The 16,589-nt window shown below is 38.9% G+C and overlaps 1 protein-coding gene across 6 annotated transcripts in view; it reads right to left on the reverse strand.

Moving 5' to 3' along the window:
• The window catches only part of NBEA (neurobeachin), a 674,548-nt gene that overhangs the window by 86,676 nt on the left and 571,283 nt on the right, over positions 1-16,589 (reverse strand). The gene's annotated exons all lie outside the window — the stretch shown is intronic.

Raw genomic sequence — 16,589 nt, forward strand, 5'->3', positions numbered from 1 at the left:
GTGTTAAGGCCATTAAGTCTTGTCTTAGCAACACCACTACACTACTGATTACGACATTAATCCCTACAGTGGAACACATGGTAAAATGCTCAGGATACTACATATGTGTGTGTATATATATATATATATTTTTTTTTTTTTCAACAAAGTATATGTTAGTTGGACCATTGTCTCAAACTTCCCAGGACACCATTTATCAAGATTTTCTAACATGTAGTACTCACGATTTCAAATAGCAAACTGCCTTAGCTTAAGTTTTTGTCTGATTTTGACTTATTGGCATATGGAACCCATTCATATAAACCTAATAGCTGCACTGCTTTGTTTTAGGTTGCATACTGTAAGAAACAAAAGTTTCTCTAGAAAGCAAAAGATGAATAGTATGTAAAATATATAATTCCTTTATTTCAAAATGTAATATTACTAGTTAGCTATGAAGTTCCCCCCAGGGCTTAATTTTAACAAGAGAAGTAGTAGAAAATTAGTGTTTCAGTGGAAGACAAATAATGTTACACAAGAGAGAAAGATTAATAAATTGCTTGTAAGCTTTTTCTTTGGGTCTCAGGGGACTAATTCAAACAATACCATGATGTCAGCAGTTAAAAAGTCTTTTAAAATTTTCATAATAAACTCTTATTTGCAAGGATTCTTATCCTGAATATTAAAACTATTTATAAATTATGTTATTTTTCCTTAAACTTAATTATGACTTAACAAAGACTAAATAATGTTTTCAAAACTTTGGCTTAAATATAGTTTTTAAATATTCTAAGGCTTAAACCTTATTCTCTGCTAAATGTTACTGCCTATCTCTCAAAAATTTTTTACTTGCATACAGAAAGCAATGTAACTTCATTAAATGTCAACAAAGTATTAATAATATTTAACATAAACATATAATTTTTTGGTAAAAGGGCAATTACTACAATAAAATTAATGTTGAGTTCTATTACAAATTAAAATAGTAAGTTGTTCATTTAAACTGGCCTATATATTTTATGGTATTCTCAGGTGGCACAGTGGTAAAGAATCTGCTTGCCAAAGCAGGAGATGTGGGCTCAATTCATGGATCGGGATGATCCCCTGGAGAGGGAAATGGGAAACAACTCCAGTATTTTGCCTGAAAAATTCCACGGATAGAGGAGCCTGGCAGGCTATAGTCCAAGGGGTTGCAAAGAATTGGATATGACTGAGCATGCATGCACATATTTTATACTTTTTAGATATGCAGATAAGTTTTTCTAATTCAATATTATAAATTATAATATAATTATTTTTTCAGAGCATTTAAATGTTGAGTACTTTATTCTGTCTTGAATAGGCTTATAGATCTTTCATATGCATAAAATGTCTACACAATCTCTCAGGATTGACCTTACCTGACACTGTTCTGCAAGGCCTCACAAAACCAAACCCCCAAAAGGGCCTCATGGCTCTTCTTCTAATCTTTTCCAGGCTTCCCTCAACTACTTGAAAGTAGAAAAAGTAAAAATAAATCTGTACGCTTTTTATTTTATTCAAGTTCCATCAAAGTCATTTTATTGGAGTGTTTTACAGAATAATATGTTGTAGGAAACAGCTGCCCTGTATTAAAGCTTATATATGCCTCCACGAGTAATTTCTTAAAATACATGTCTACTGTTGAATTTTCATCCAATGCATTTAGAAATACATTTTATAAAACAAGTATAAATAGTTTGGCTTGTACTTATTATTTTTCTATTATTTTACTTCAATCAAGAAGCAATACTTTATTTAAAGGAAAAATGCTTCAAAATATCTGTTTGGGAAATGAGTTTCATCACAGATGACATATCTTCTTATGAGATCCAAATAGATATATCTATCTATCTATGTCTATCCATCTGTTTGGCCTATGTACCAAACTATCTACCCACTTATTTACCTACCTATCATCAATCAATTAGTCACCTACCTATACCTATCTACTCAGTCACTCACTTGTCTGACTCTTTGTGACTGCACAGACTGTAGCCTGCAAATCTCCTCTCTCCATGGAAATTTCCAGGCAAGAATACTGGAGCAGGTTGCCATTTCCTCCTCCAGGAGCCCGACCCAGGGATTGAACCTACGTCTCCAGCGTCTCCTGCATCGGCAGGTGGATTCTTTACCACTGCATCACCTGGGAAGCCCATACACCACCTACTTAACCCATGTATAAAGTGATAAGGCTGCAAATTTGTTACCCTTTTAAAAATTGAGCAACTAATGCAATGTCAATACCACTTGGATTTAGTAAATAAATAAGGTAGAATTATGATTTAAAAAACAGAACACCTAAAACTACACTTAATGAAATTTACACATTATTTTGCAATCTTTTTCGATTTTCATCATAACTACCATAGCAACAATCAGTTTTATTTTCTCTCAAACAGTAGGCATTTAGATATAGCCAGCTCTGGGCTTTTTAGGAATTCCCACATGAAATTTATAACTGAAAGTTTACAGCTTGCTACTAGATTTGCTATTTTGTCCTTGTGAATTTGTATGTCAAGTTGATGCTTAACATATTGCAGAAAATTATGATAATAACAATGCAAAATTTAAAATAATTTTACCTCTATACTTATTATTATAATTCAAATTCTAACACTGCTATAAAGCCTGTATAGCTTGTAAAAAGCACTATTTTCAATATAAAATTGATGGAAATTACATGTGTAACATTATCATGTCTACATGAAACACTATTAAATTTACTGAAGAAATGCTGTTGAGGATTTTCTCTGCTCAATCACTTAATTTACCTGTTTTGAATACTGAGAGAGAGATTTGTTTCAGCAATAGTATCATAAAAAGCTTTGTTTCCTGATAAACTGTGATTTTTATTGTATGGGACAAAATTCCTGACAGATGCTTATGGAGATTTACATTACTAAAGGCTCTGAGAAATATTACTGTAAATAGCATTGCTTAACTGTGTCTATTCCTACTAGAACATCATCTTTCTTTTGTTTTGCTACTAAATGCAACAGAACTAGTGTCTCCTAAAATGTACTTTGAAAAATTCTGGTTAGAATAATTATAGTATATATTTTTGATTGTTAACTTTTTTTTTGGTTTCCTTTTCCTATTTTCTTTTCCCTTCTGTTCTTTTCAGTTCAGTTCAGTTCAGTCGCTCAGTTGTGTCCGACTCTCTGCAACCCCATGAATCGCAGCACGCCAGGCCTCCCTGTCCATCACCAACTCCCGGAGTTCACTCAAACTCATGTCCATCGAGTTGGTGATGCCATCCGGCCATCTCATCCTCTGTCATCCCCTTTTCCTCCTGCCCCCAATCCCTCCCAGCATCAGGGTCTTTTCCAATGAGTCAGCTCTTTGCACGAGGTGGCCAAAGTATTAGAGTTACAGCCTCAGCATCAGTCCTTCCAAAGAACACCCAGGACTGATCTCCATTAGAATGGACTGGTTGGATCTCCTTGGAGTCCAAGGGACTCTCAAGAGTCTTCTCCAACACCACAGTTCAAAAGCATCAATTCTTCAGTGCTCAGCTTTCTTCACAGTCCAACTCTCACGTTCATACATGATTACTGGAAAAACCATAGCCTTGACTAGACGGACCTTTGTTGGCCAAGTAATGTCTCTGCTTTTGAATATGCTATCTAGGTTGGTCATAACTTTCCTTCCAAGGAGTAAGTGCCTTTTAATTTCATGGCTGCAATCACCATCTGCAGTGATTTTGGAGCTCCCAAAAATAAAGTCTGACACTTTCTACTGTTTCCCTATCTATTTGCCATGACATGATGGGACCAGATGCCATGATCTTAGTTTTCTGAATGTTGAGCTTTAAGCCAACTTTTTCACTCTCCTCTTTCACTTTCGTCAAGAGGCTTACACTACCATGACAAAATAAATAAGTTACAGGGTTATACTGTACAGCAAAGAGAATATAGCCAGTATATATAATAACTTTAAATGGAATATAACCTATAAAAATTTTGAATCACTGTTTTGTACCTCTGTTACTAATATAATATTGTATATCAACTACACTACAATTAAAAAAGGGATAAGAAAAAATAAATTGCTCATTAAAAAAAAAATTACTCTGTGGTCCTTGACTAAATACTATCTTGAACAAACCAATTTTTAAAGACATACAGTAGGTAACTAGAAAAACCTGACTATGGTCACAGTTTTAGATAATATTAGGGAAATACCATAAAGTTTTGTTAGGTGTAAAGATAGTATTCTGGTAATGGAGGAAAATGTATTTTTCTTATTAAAATATTTAGGGATAAAGTGTAATATCTTTAATTTACCTTAAAAGCACTTCGGTAAAACAAAAAAAAAGCTAAAATGTTAATAATTAACATATATATTGGGTAAGTGGGTGTTAATAACTGTTGGTGCTTTTCTTTTGAAAAGTTTTATAATAAAAAGTCAAAATAAAATAAAAATGGAATGTAAAAACCAAAAAAAATCTTTCAAATTCTAACCAATAGTGCTTATGTTTTAAGTTGTTCTTATTGATAAGAATGCTTTTAAATTGGAAATTTGTGGTTGCAAAATATGTGAAAATTTTGGTCTCTTAAATAGATTAAATCTCCCCTTTGCAGTTTTATGCACACTATTAACTTGCTTAATATGGCCTTTCATCATCAGGTGAAATTCCGCTAATCACAACACTGTTCCCACTTACATTCTTAAGAAATGGAGTCTGAAGTAATGAAGCATTAATAAAAGGAAGTGTTAAAAATTATATTTTGTTGGCTTTAACCGAGTGTATTTCTTTTAATACTTTTTCATAGGGTGAATAAACACAATTAATTATATTATGAAAAAAGATAAACTTTGAGCCAAAGTTGCAATTTGATTAGCAAAGTTTATGAGCACGTTAGTACATGGGTTGGTTCCACATGGGACCGAAGTCTCTGCAGAGGGAGAGTGGCTCACTCCAGGCATTGCTGTTGCCTCCTCTGCTTCTATTTGACATGGTTGTCTCAGCGTTTAGGAAATGTGGAGAGCATCTAGGAGATAACGTAGTCAATAGGCATTTAATTTAAAAAAAAAAAAGTACATTCTACCTATTGTGGAGAAATTATAGGTAAGAAATAAGAAGGAAATACAATCTGTGTTAACTAGTACAATTTCTCCTAGAACTGTGGGGATAGAATGAGAAAATCTATGTACACTGCTTTAGCACTATGCCTGGCACATAACAGTACATGTGAAATGTGGGCTGTTATTATTCAGTTCAGTGCAGTTCAGTTGCTCAGCCGTGTCTGACTCTTTGTGACCCCATGAATCGCAGCACGCCAGGCCTCCCTGTCCATCACCAACTCCTGGAGTCCATTCAGACTCATGTCCATCAAGTCAGTGATGCCATCCAGCCATCTCATCCTCTGTCGTCCCCTTCTCCTCTTGCCCCTAATCCCTCCCAGCATCAGAGTCTTTTCCAATGAGTCAGCTCTTCGCATGAGGTGGCCAAAGTACTGGAGTTTCAGCTTTAGCATCAGTCCTTCCAAAGAAATCCCAGGGCTGATCTTCAGAATGGACTGGTTGGATCTCCTTGGAGTCCAAGGGACTCTCAAGAGTCTTCTCCAACACACAGTTCAAAAGCATCAATTCTTCCGCACTCAGACTTCTTCACAGTCCAACTCTCACATCCATACATGACCACTGGAAAAACCATAGCCTTGACTAGACGGACCTTTGTTGGCAAAGTAATGTCTCTGCTTTTGAATATGCTATCTAGGTTGGTCATAACTTTTCTTCCAAGGAGTAAGCGTCTTTTAACTTCATGGCTGCAGTCACCATTTGCAGTGATTTTGGAGCCCAAAAACATCAAGTCAGCCTCTGTTTCCACTCTTTCCCTATCTATTTCCCATGAAGTGATGGGACCAGAGGCCATGATTTTCGTTTTCTGAATGTTGAGATTTAAGCCAACTTTTCCACTTTCCTCTTTCACTTTCATCAAGAGGCTTTTTATTTCTTCATCACTTTCTGCCGTAAGGGTGGTGTCATCTGCATATCCGAGGTTATTGATATTTCTCCCGGCAATCTTGATTCCCGCTTGTGCTTCCACCAGCCCAGAGTACATGATGTACTCTGTATACAAGTTGAATAAGCAGGGTGACAATATACAGCCTTGACGTACTCCTTTTCCTATTTGGAAGCGGTCTGTTGTTCCATGTCCAGTTCTAACTGTTGCTTCCTGACCTGCATACAGGTTTCTCAAGAGGCAAGTCAGGTGGTCTGGTGTTCCCATCTCTTTCAGAATTTTCCACAGTTTATTGTGATCCACATGGTCAAAGGCTTTGGCATAGTCAATAAAGCAGAAAGAGATGTTTTTCTGGAACTCTCTTCTTTTTCCATGATCCAGCGGATGTTGGCAATTTGATCTCTGGTTCCTCTGCCTTTTCTAAAACCAGCTTGAACATCTGGAAGTTCACGGTTCACATGTTGCTGAAGCCTGGCTTGGAGAATTTTGAGCATTACTTTACTAGCGTGTGAGATGAGTCCAATTGTGCGGTAGTTTGAGCATTCTTTGGCATTGCCTTTCTTTGGGATTGGAATGAAAACTGACCTTTTCCAGTCCTGTGGCCACTGCTGAGTTTTCCAAATTTGCTGGCATATTGAGTGTAGCACTTTCACAGCATCATCTTTCAGGATTTGGAATAGCTCAACTGGAATTCCATCACCTCCACTAGCTTTGTTTGTAGTGATGCTTTCTAAGGCCCACTTGACTTCACATTCCAGGATGTCTGGCTCTAGGTGAGTGATCATACCATCGTGATTCTCTGGGTCGTGAAGATCTTTTTTGTACAGTTCTTCTGTGTATTCCTGCCACCTCTTCTTAATATCTTCTGCTTCTGTTAGGTCCATACCGTTTCTGTCCTTTATCAAGCCCATCTTTGCATGAAATGTTATCATTTTGCTGTTATCATTACCCTGGAATAATTCCTAAGAAAGTTAGTTTAAAATATCTTAGTAAAAAGTACTCAATTTTACATAAAAACAATAGAGGTAAAAATAAAATACCTTAAATCTTCATGTGTCAGTTCTAAAAGATGTCAAAGTGCTAAATAGTGGGGTGATGATGAGTCTGTAAGTTTCAAGATCATCACTACTCACTGTTCCATTTCAGCTGGGAAACAAGGTTCAAAGAGACTGACTCTGGCCTAATTTTGCCACAATGATGCTATATTTTAGATGTGACACATGGCAGGTGAAATAAAAGCACATACAGCACACAGGAGAAAAGTGCTCCAGCTGTTCCCAGTTCCTTTTTTAACAGGTTACATTTTTAAAAGTAGGACAGGCTGCAGTATTTTCACCTCTCTATCTCCCTTTCTGAAAGGATAGGACACTTAGCTAAATGGGAAGGCATGAGAAAAGAGGCTAAGCAGACTTTAGCATAAGCGGACAAATTAGGACTGGGTGGGGACTTCTGTGTAAATCCTTAAGGCTCCCTGTCACCCTCTATGTGTCCCCAACAAACAACAGTGGAGAAGAAAACAAACCAAAAATGTATCGCTATTTCTGTGTGTGTGTGTGTGTGCATACTAAGTCGCTTTGCTGCTACTGCTGCTGCTAAGTCGCTTCAGTCGTGTCCGACTCTGTGGGACCCCATATACGTCAGCTCAACAGGCTCGCCCGTCCCTGGGATTCTCCAGGCAAGAACACTGGAGTGGGTTGCCATTTCTTTCTCCAATGCATGAAAGTGGAAAGTGAAAGTGAAGTCGCTCAGTCGTGTCTGACTCTTAGCGACCCCATGGACTGCAGCCCACCAGGCTCCTCCGTCCATGGAATTTTCCAGGCAAGAGTACTGGAGTGGGGTGCCATTGCCTTCTCTGCTAAGTCACTTCAGTCATGCCCAACTCCTTGAGACCCTATATATAGACTGTAGCCCGCCAGGCGCCTCTGTCAATGGAAGTCTCCAGGCAAAATAATGGAGCCTGCCATTTCCTACCCCAGGGACCCGACCCTGGAATCGAACCTCCCTGTCTTCTGTCTCCTGCATTAGCAGGAGGGTTCTTTACCACTAGAACCACCTGGGAAGCCCTTCTGGGTACTATGTTTCTGTGTTAGTCACTCAGGCAGGTCCAACTCTTTGCAACCTCACAGGCTGTAGTGTGCCAGGCTCCTCTGTCCATGGGATTCTTCAGACAAGAGAATGGCTTGCCATTCCCTTCTGCAGAGGATCTTCCCGCTCCCGGGAATGAACCCTGGTCTCCTGCATTGCTGGCAGATTCTCTACCGTTTGAGCTACAGGAAAGTCCTGGCTACTATAGTGAATGTGAATCAACTTGTTTCTTTGTCTGCACTTTTTGTGGTTTTTCTTCTTTCCAATTAGAAGGAAAGGAGCATAATACACAACCAGGTGAACTAAAAATGACTGTCAGCTATTCAGGGTATGGGCCAGCTCTTAACTGTCTTTTTCTTTCTACTGCCTGGCACAGAGTAGCTGTGCAATAAATGCTTATGTAATGAAAGAATAAGTGAATGGATACAATTATTAATTTGAAACTGGTGCCCTTTTGCATAGTACCCCTTGCAAATTATTGCCTTCAGTTTGGATTATTCCATGAGTTTGAAACAGTATCCTCTGTCCACAGGATTCTCCAGACAAGAATACTGGAGTAGGTTGCCATGTACTCCTTCTGCCTGGATCTTCCAGAAGCAGGTATTGAACCCAACCCCTTCATACATTGGCGGGTAGGTTCTTTACCACTAGTACCACCTGGGAAACCCAAAACAGTATCCAGATTTTGCCAATACATATCTTGCCTTAAGCAAAGGAAAAAAGGAAAGATATACCCATTTGAATGCAGAGTTCCAAAGAATAGCAAGGAGAGATAAGAAAGCCTTCCTCAGAGATCAACGCCAAAAAACAGAGGGAAACAATAGAATGGGAAAGACTGCAGATCTCTTCAAGAAAATTAGAGACACCAAGGGAACATTTCATGCAAAGATGGGCTCAATAAAGGAAGAAATGGTATGGACCTAACAGAAGCAGAAGATATTAAGAAGAGGTGGCAAGAATACACAGAAGAACTATACAAAAAAGATCTTCATGATCCAGATAAGCACGATGGTGTGATCACTCACCTAGAGCCAGACATCCTGGAATGTGAAGTCAAGTGGGCCTTAGGAAGCATCACTACGAAAAAAGCTAGTGGAGGTGATGGAATTCCAGTTGAGCTATTCCAAATCCTGAAAGATGATGCTGTGAAAGTGCTGCACTCGATATGCCAGCAAATTTGGAAAACTCGGCAGTGGCCACAGGACTGGAAAAGGTCAGTTTTCATTCCAATCCCAAAGAAAGGCAATGCCAAAGAATGTTCAAACTACCACACAATTGGACTCATCTCACACGCTAGTAAAGTAATGCTCAAAATTCTCCAAGCCAGGCTTCAGCAATATGTGAACCGTGAACTTCCAGTTCAAGCTGGTTTTAGAAAAGGCAGAGGAACCAGAGATCAAATTGCCAACATCCGCTGGATCATGGAAAAAGAAGAGAGTTCCAGAAAAACATCTCTTTCTGCTTTATTGACTATGCCAAAGCCTTTGACCGTGTGGATCACAATAAACTGTGGAAAATTCTGAAAGAGATGGGAATACCAGACTACCTGACTTGCCTCTTGAGAAACCTGTATGCAGGTCAGGAAGCAACAGTTAGAACTGGACATGGAACAACAGACCGCTTCCAAATAGGAAAAGGAGTACGTCAAGGCTGTATATTGTCACCCTGCTTATTTAACTTCTATGCAGAGTACATCTTGAAAAACACTGGGCTGGAGGAATCACAAGCTGGAATCAAGATTGTCGGGAGAAATGTCAATAACCTTAGATATGCAGATGATACCACCCTTATGGCATAAAGTGAAGAAGAACTAAAGAGCCTCTTGATGAAAGTCAAAGAGAGAGAAAAAGTTGGCTTAAAACTCAACGTTCAGAAAACGAAGATCATGGCATCTGGTCCCATCACTTCATGGCAAATAGATGGGGAGAGAGTGGAAACAGTGGCTGACTTGATTTTTCTGGGCTCCAAAATCACTGCAGATGGTGACTGCAGCCATGAAATTAAAAGACACTTACTCCTTGGAAGGCAAGTTATGACCAACCTAGTCAGCATATTAAAAAGCAGAGACATCACTTTGCCAACAAAGGTCCGTCTAGTCAAGACTATGGTTTTTCCAGTGGCCGTGTATGGATGTGAGAGTTGGACTATAAAGAAAGCTGAGCACTGAAGAATTGATGCTTTTGAACTGTGGTGTTGTGGAAGACTCTTGAGAGTCCCTTGGACTGCAAGAAGATCCAACCAGTCCATCCTAAAGGAGATCAGTCCTGGGTGTTTATTGGTAGGACTGATGTTGAAGCTGAAACTCCAATCCTTTGGCCACTTGAAACGAAGAGCTGACTCATTTGAAAAGACCCTAATGCTGGGAAAGATTGAGGGCAGGAGAAGTGGACGATAGAGGATGAGATGGTCAGACGGCATCACTGACTCAACGGACATGGGTTTGGGTGAACTCCAGGAGTTGGTGATGGACAGGGAGGCCTGGCGTGCTGCAGTTCATGGGGTCGCAAAGAGTCGGACATGACTGAGCGACTGGACTCAACTGAACCTTTTCTTAAAATAGTACTTATCCGTCAGTTTTGCAACAGAAGGCAGTCTAACAAAAACGATTTTCACATTGGGTTCTATGTTAAGGCGACCTTCAACATACATTTAGAACAGATTTCTTACTTGGCCGTAGCTTTTTTTGGCAGATGGTATATAATTAAACTTATACATTCACATTTTCATGTTCTAACCAGTTTTATATCATCAGAGTCAGCTACCAATATACTTAGTTTTGCCCATTTTTCATGTTTTGTTAAAGCCTGAGCATTAGGTAAATTACATGCTAATGCAAATAAAACTAACTTCATCATAGATATTGTTAATTTATAATGAGAAAGAAAGATAAAATGACCGTAGAAACTTGCACCACATTGCCTAGTTGAGCACTCCCTACGCTAACAAGGTAAATAAACCCTTTTCTATGTGGTGTGTCGGCGTTTGACAATATCAAGGGTGGACCGTTGAGAGTATTCACACTTCAGTGCATCCATTTGCATTATCACATTTCTAAACCTCGAGGCATTATCACTTCCTTTTTAAAGTGGCATAATAATTTGGGAAATAATGGTAATGGTTATCATCATCTGTCAATCAAACAACTCCTGTGTTAACAAAACGTATTTTTTCCACACAATGAATGGGTGTGTGTGTGATGTCCTATGCTCATGTCAATATTAGTAAGATTTGGCTCTTGTGATGAAACTATTTCATTTATCAGAGGGCTTGACTGGGAAATAGGAAAATTCCATTTACACTTTAGTGATCAAGGGGCTGTGCTTCATGTCAAAGCCACATAACCACTCTAATTGCAGAGTAAAATTCACGGGTGTATGTAGATAACTGAAACAGTGGCATATATCATGCTTTAAGGTAGATTTTGCCACAAAGTCACATCTCCATGAGGAAAATCTGTATAAATTTGGAGAAAAATCTCTACACTCAGTGTTGGTTGAGTACTGAAAAGATATGTCAATGATGGGTTGTTTCATTAGCTGCCCATCATGTCAAACAATACATATGACCTCTAACCTGCACATGTAATGAATAAAACTTGAACTTGTGATGTCTAATCTGAAGAGGGGTCTAATATATTTTACTGATGAGGAACTTACTTTAATTGCTCCTGTGCTCTTCAAATGTTTAGTTAAGTGGGTGAAGGAAGAGTAAGAATATTATAAATGCAATAAAATATTTCATTTAAATAAATGTGTATCTCAAATTTAAATAAACATTTAACTTCAGTAATTTGATGTTTAAGGCTTTCGTTAACTTGGAAATCTACACAGATGAAAAAACAGTCATTTATTGCATGAGAAGCATTTCATATTTTATTAAAAATTGTTGCTTTTGATTTTATTAAAATAAAATTAAATCGATCTTCATCACTAGATCGCTTTCAATCATGAACTCTCAACTGAGAGTTACAGAATTCTGCTTTATTGGCCCCTAGTCACTGAATGCCACTGTGTGTTGGGCATTATGACGGATGCCTTACCTACATTATTGCACCTAACTTACAACTCCATGTGAATACTGTTGTGTTCATTGTAAAGAAGAGGAAACAGAGATTCAGAGAGCTTAGGAAACAAGCCTAAGTCTGCATAGCGGGTGAGAGAGCTACATGTGAAGAGCTCACATTCTTTCCATGTTCTGTTTATGACCTCTCTCTTTTCTCCTCTTAATTTTAATACTGATACACATAAAGGAAAACTGAAAAGGTGCGATGATTCTGGAGCTAGCCTTTCCCAGCAGCCAGTACAGAGAACAGAAACCTCCAGTATTCCCCTCTCTCTATAACTGAGAGCTGAGTGCCTGCTGAAGCCGACTTTGTGAAGAGTAAGAAAGCCATCTCCAACTCATATTGCTATCCTGCCCATGGCACTGAAGCCCCAGGGAAGGTATGTCTGGGGCAGACCGATTATTTTTATTTATTTTCTCATTTTTGGTTCTTGTCTGGATCCTATAAAAATATCATTACTAATTTTTCCAATGTGATTTTGTTGAGTATTGGTGGCAGTTGAGTTGCTAAGTCGTGTGCGACTCTTGAGACCCCGTGGACTGAAGCCCACCACGCTTTGGGATTTTCCAGGCAAGAATACTGGAGTAGGTTGCCAATTTCTTTCTCCAAGGGATCTTCCCAACCCAGGGATTTAATCTGGGTCTCGTGCACTGCAGGCAGATTCTTTACCAACTAGCTACCAGGGAATTCCTGTTAAGTATTAGATGTGGCTTAAACATGAAATAGCCATTGTTTTGTTAATATTGTCAGAACATTTTGGGGAAGTATGTAAGAAATGTATGTAACAGCTGAATTATGTACTTAGATTAGTTATGGGAAGAAACAGACCCAGGTGTACATAGATGTTTTACACCCTTTCCTAGCCCTCTCATTTGCTTCAGTGAAGCATCCAGGATTCCTTGAGAGAGAGATCCTTCTTTGCATTGAGAGTTAGATCTGGATTTTATGATACAAGCAATTTGTAGGAGAGGGGCTCTTTAAGAAAAGCAGCATAAAACTATAGATGTACAATTAAGGGCAAGTGATAAGAAGAGGCCCCTGAAACTTGAGGAGCTTTGAAGTTTAAGCTTCACTAGCTTAAATTAATTATGATAAATTTATTTCTGACTCCACTTAATGTCATATATTACAACCATTGTGTTGTTTAGTCACTAAGTCACACTCAACTCTTTTGTGACCCAATGGACTGTAGCCTGCCAGGCTCCTATGTCTATGGGATTTCCCAGGTAAGAATACTGGCCATTTCCTTCTCCAGGAACTCTTTCCAACCCAGGGATCAAACCCGTGTCTCCTGTACTGGCAGGTGGATTCTTTACGACTGAGCCACCATGGAGGTTCATATATTATAATTATTATTGTCGTTCAGTCGCCACATTGTGTCTGACTCTTCATGACCCCATGGGCTGCAGCATGCCAGGCCTCCCTGTCCCTTACCATCTCCCGGAGTTGGCCCAAGTTCATGTCCCTTGCATTGGTGATGTCATCCAACCATCTCATCCTCTGTCATCCTCTTCTCCTTCTGCCTTCAACCTTTCCCAGCATTAGGGTTTTTTCCCAATGTGTTGGCTCTTTGCATCAGGTGGCCAAAGTATTGGTGCTTCAGCTTCAGCATCAATCCATCCAATGAGTATTCAAAGTTGATTTCCCTTAATATTGACTGGTTTGATCTCCTTGCTATCCAAGGGACTCTCATGAGTCATCCCCAGCCCCACAGTTCAAAAGCATCAATTCTTTGGCACTCTACCTTCTTTATGGTCCAGCTCGTACAACCGTACATGACTACTGGAAAGACAATAGCCTTGACTATATGGACCTCTGTTGGCAAAGTGATGTCTTTGCTTTTTAACACACTCTCTAGGTTTGTCATAGCTTTCCTAACAAGAGGCAACTGTTTTCTAATTTCATGGCTGCAGTCATCATCCTCAGTGATTTTAGGACCCAAGAAGAGGAAATCTGTCACTGCTTCCACCTTTTCCTCTTCTATTTGCCATGAAGTGATGGGGCCAGATGCCATGATCATAGTTTTTTAATATTTAGTTTTAAGCACAGCTTTTTCACTCTCCTCTTTCACCCTCATCAAGAGGTTCTTTAGGTTCTCTTTGCTTTCTGCCATTAGAGTGGGTGTTCATTGGAAGGACTGATGCTGAGGCTGAAACTCCAATATTTTGGCTACCTCATGCAAAGAGTTGACTCATTGGAAAAGACCCTGATGCTGGGAGGGATTGGGGGCAGGAGGAGAAGGGGATGACAGAAGATGAGATGGCTGGATGGCATCACCGACTCAATGCACATAAGCTTGGGGGAACTCTGGGAGTTGGTGATGGATAGGGAGGCCTGGCGTGCTTCGATTCATGGGGTCGCAAAGAGTCGGACACGACTGAGCGACTGAACTGAACTGAGCACATATCTGAGGTTGTTGATATTTCTCTTCATAATCTTGATTCCAGCTTGTAACTTATTCATATTATATGTGTAGTAAGCAACCTACTGCCAATTAGTTTGTTCTCCTTCATAACCAATGAACATTCCTTGAGAGTTAGGTCTATATCTTAAAATCCTCTTAGCACCTTGGAAAGTTCCTTTTACACAGTAGCTCTGCTGCTGCTGCTAAGTCGCTTCAATCATGTCCAACTCTGTGTGACCCCATAGACGGCAGCCCACCAGGCTCCCCTGTCCCTGGGATTCTCAAGGCAAGAACACTGGAGTGGGTTGCCATTTCCTTCTCCAATGCATAAGAGTGAAAAGTGAAAGTGAAGTCGCTCAGTCGTGTCTGACTCTCAGCGACCCCATGGACTGTAGCCCACCAGGCTCCTCCATCCATGGGATTTTCCAGGTAAGAGTACTGGAGTGGGGTGCCATTGCCTTTTCCACACAGTAGCTCTGTGTATACAAACCTGTAGTTCATTTGCTATTGTATAGATTACAGAAACTATAAAGAAGAAACTTTCAGATACAGTATATTTGACATTTTATAATAGTGAGTTAGTTTAAGCTCCCTTTCTTTAGGGTATAGGAATTCAACATTCCTCTTGTCAACTCTCAGCCTTGCACATGAGGAGACATTTTCTGGGATTTCTAAGAAAGCAAAGTTTCTTTTGTCTTTCACATGAGGAACTTGGTGAGATGCTTTCTTTGGATAGTTTGATATGAGTCTGGAACTGTCATGGTCATTTTGCTCCTAAAAGGGGATTTCTTGGAGCTACAGGAAGCTATCTAGTAGAGAGTGAATATGAAGCTCACAGAGGGGAAGGCAGAGCAGAATGGTGGAAAGAACTCGGTACTTGGTGGCATTATTTGCATCACTGGAAAAAGAAACCTGACTGAAAACTAAACCTTCCTCCTCTGAATTTTTTTTAAATTTAATTTAATTTTTTAACTTTACAATATTGTATTGGTTTTGCCATATATCAAAATGAATCCACCACAGGTATACATATGTTCTCCATCCTGAACCCTCCTCCCTCCTCCCTCCCCATACCATCCCTCTGGGTCGTCCCAGTGCACCAGCCCCAGGCATCTAGTATCGTGCATCGAACCTGGACTGGTGACTCATTTCATATATGATATTATACATGTTTCAATGCCATTCTCCCAAATCCTCCCACCCTCTCCCTCTCCCACAGAGTCCAAAAGACTGTTTTTTAGTTGTGAGAACCAATAATGTTGATTTACTGTTCAAGCCAACTGCTTAAGCTGGGCTGTCTGAAACCTTCATCAGAAGTCCTGACACAACTAGTATTTATGAAACCAATGCAATGCAGAGGTATAAAGAAAGAAAAGAAATAATCTGTGACTTTTTACAGGACTGTACATTTCTTAATGTCTTAACTTTTATGCAGTAAAGAACTAAAAATTAGTTGAGGCTCTAAATGTTTACTAAAACAAATTCTAAAATTTATTTACTGATAGAAATTATGACTTGGGTCCTAAATTTTGTGTAGGAAAAACTTTTGTTATTGGAGAGCTTTTAGAATGTTTCTGGTTAATACTACTGTTCAAATATTCCAAATATCCCTTGAATTTCTGAAGATTAACAGACTTTTCATTAAAAATTTTATTTGTAGCACTGGTTATAACTACAAGAATTTCATGTGCTCCTCAATGGTAATCTCTTCACTGTAATATTGTTGCATCATTAGAAGTTTTTCTTTCCAGTTATATTATTATGCTTCAAATATCATTTTCCCATTAGGCATATAATATGATATATTTTCATACACTAAAATCTTATTAATGATTTTTATACAGGATGGTTTCTAGTTTGTAGCCCATTTGTAAGAAGTTCCTATTAAGAAATTCAATTAAGCATGGGAAACAATTTAAGAATAATTTACTAACAGATCAAGGTTTTAATTTGCTACCATTTTCTATCATGTTATTTTGACAGAATGTAAAGAACAAATTGCTAAAGAATGGAACATAGAATTGGAAGAAAAAGTGATCTACCCCTTAAGAACCATGGGTTCAAAAGTT

The sequence above is a fragment of the Bos indicus genome, chromosome 12 (genome assembly GCF_029378745.1).
Source record: "Bos indicus isolate NIAB-ARS_2022 breed Sahiwal x Tharparkar chromosome 12, NIAB-ARS_B.indTharparkar_mat_pri_1.0, whole genome shotgun sequence".
Lineage (NCBI taxonomy): Eukaryota > Metazoa > Chordata > Mammalia > Artiodactyla > Bovidae > Bos > Bos indicus.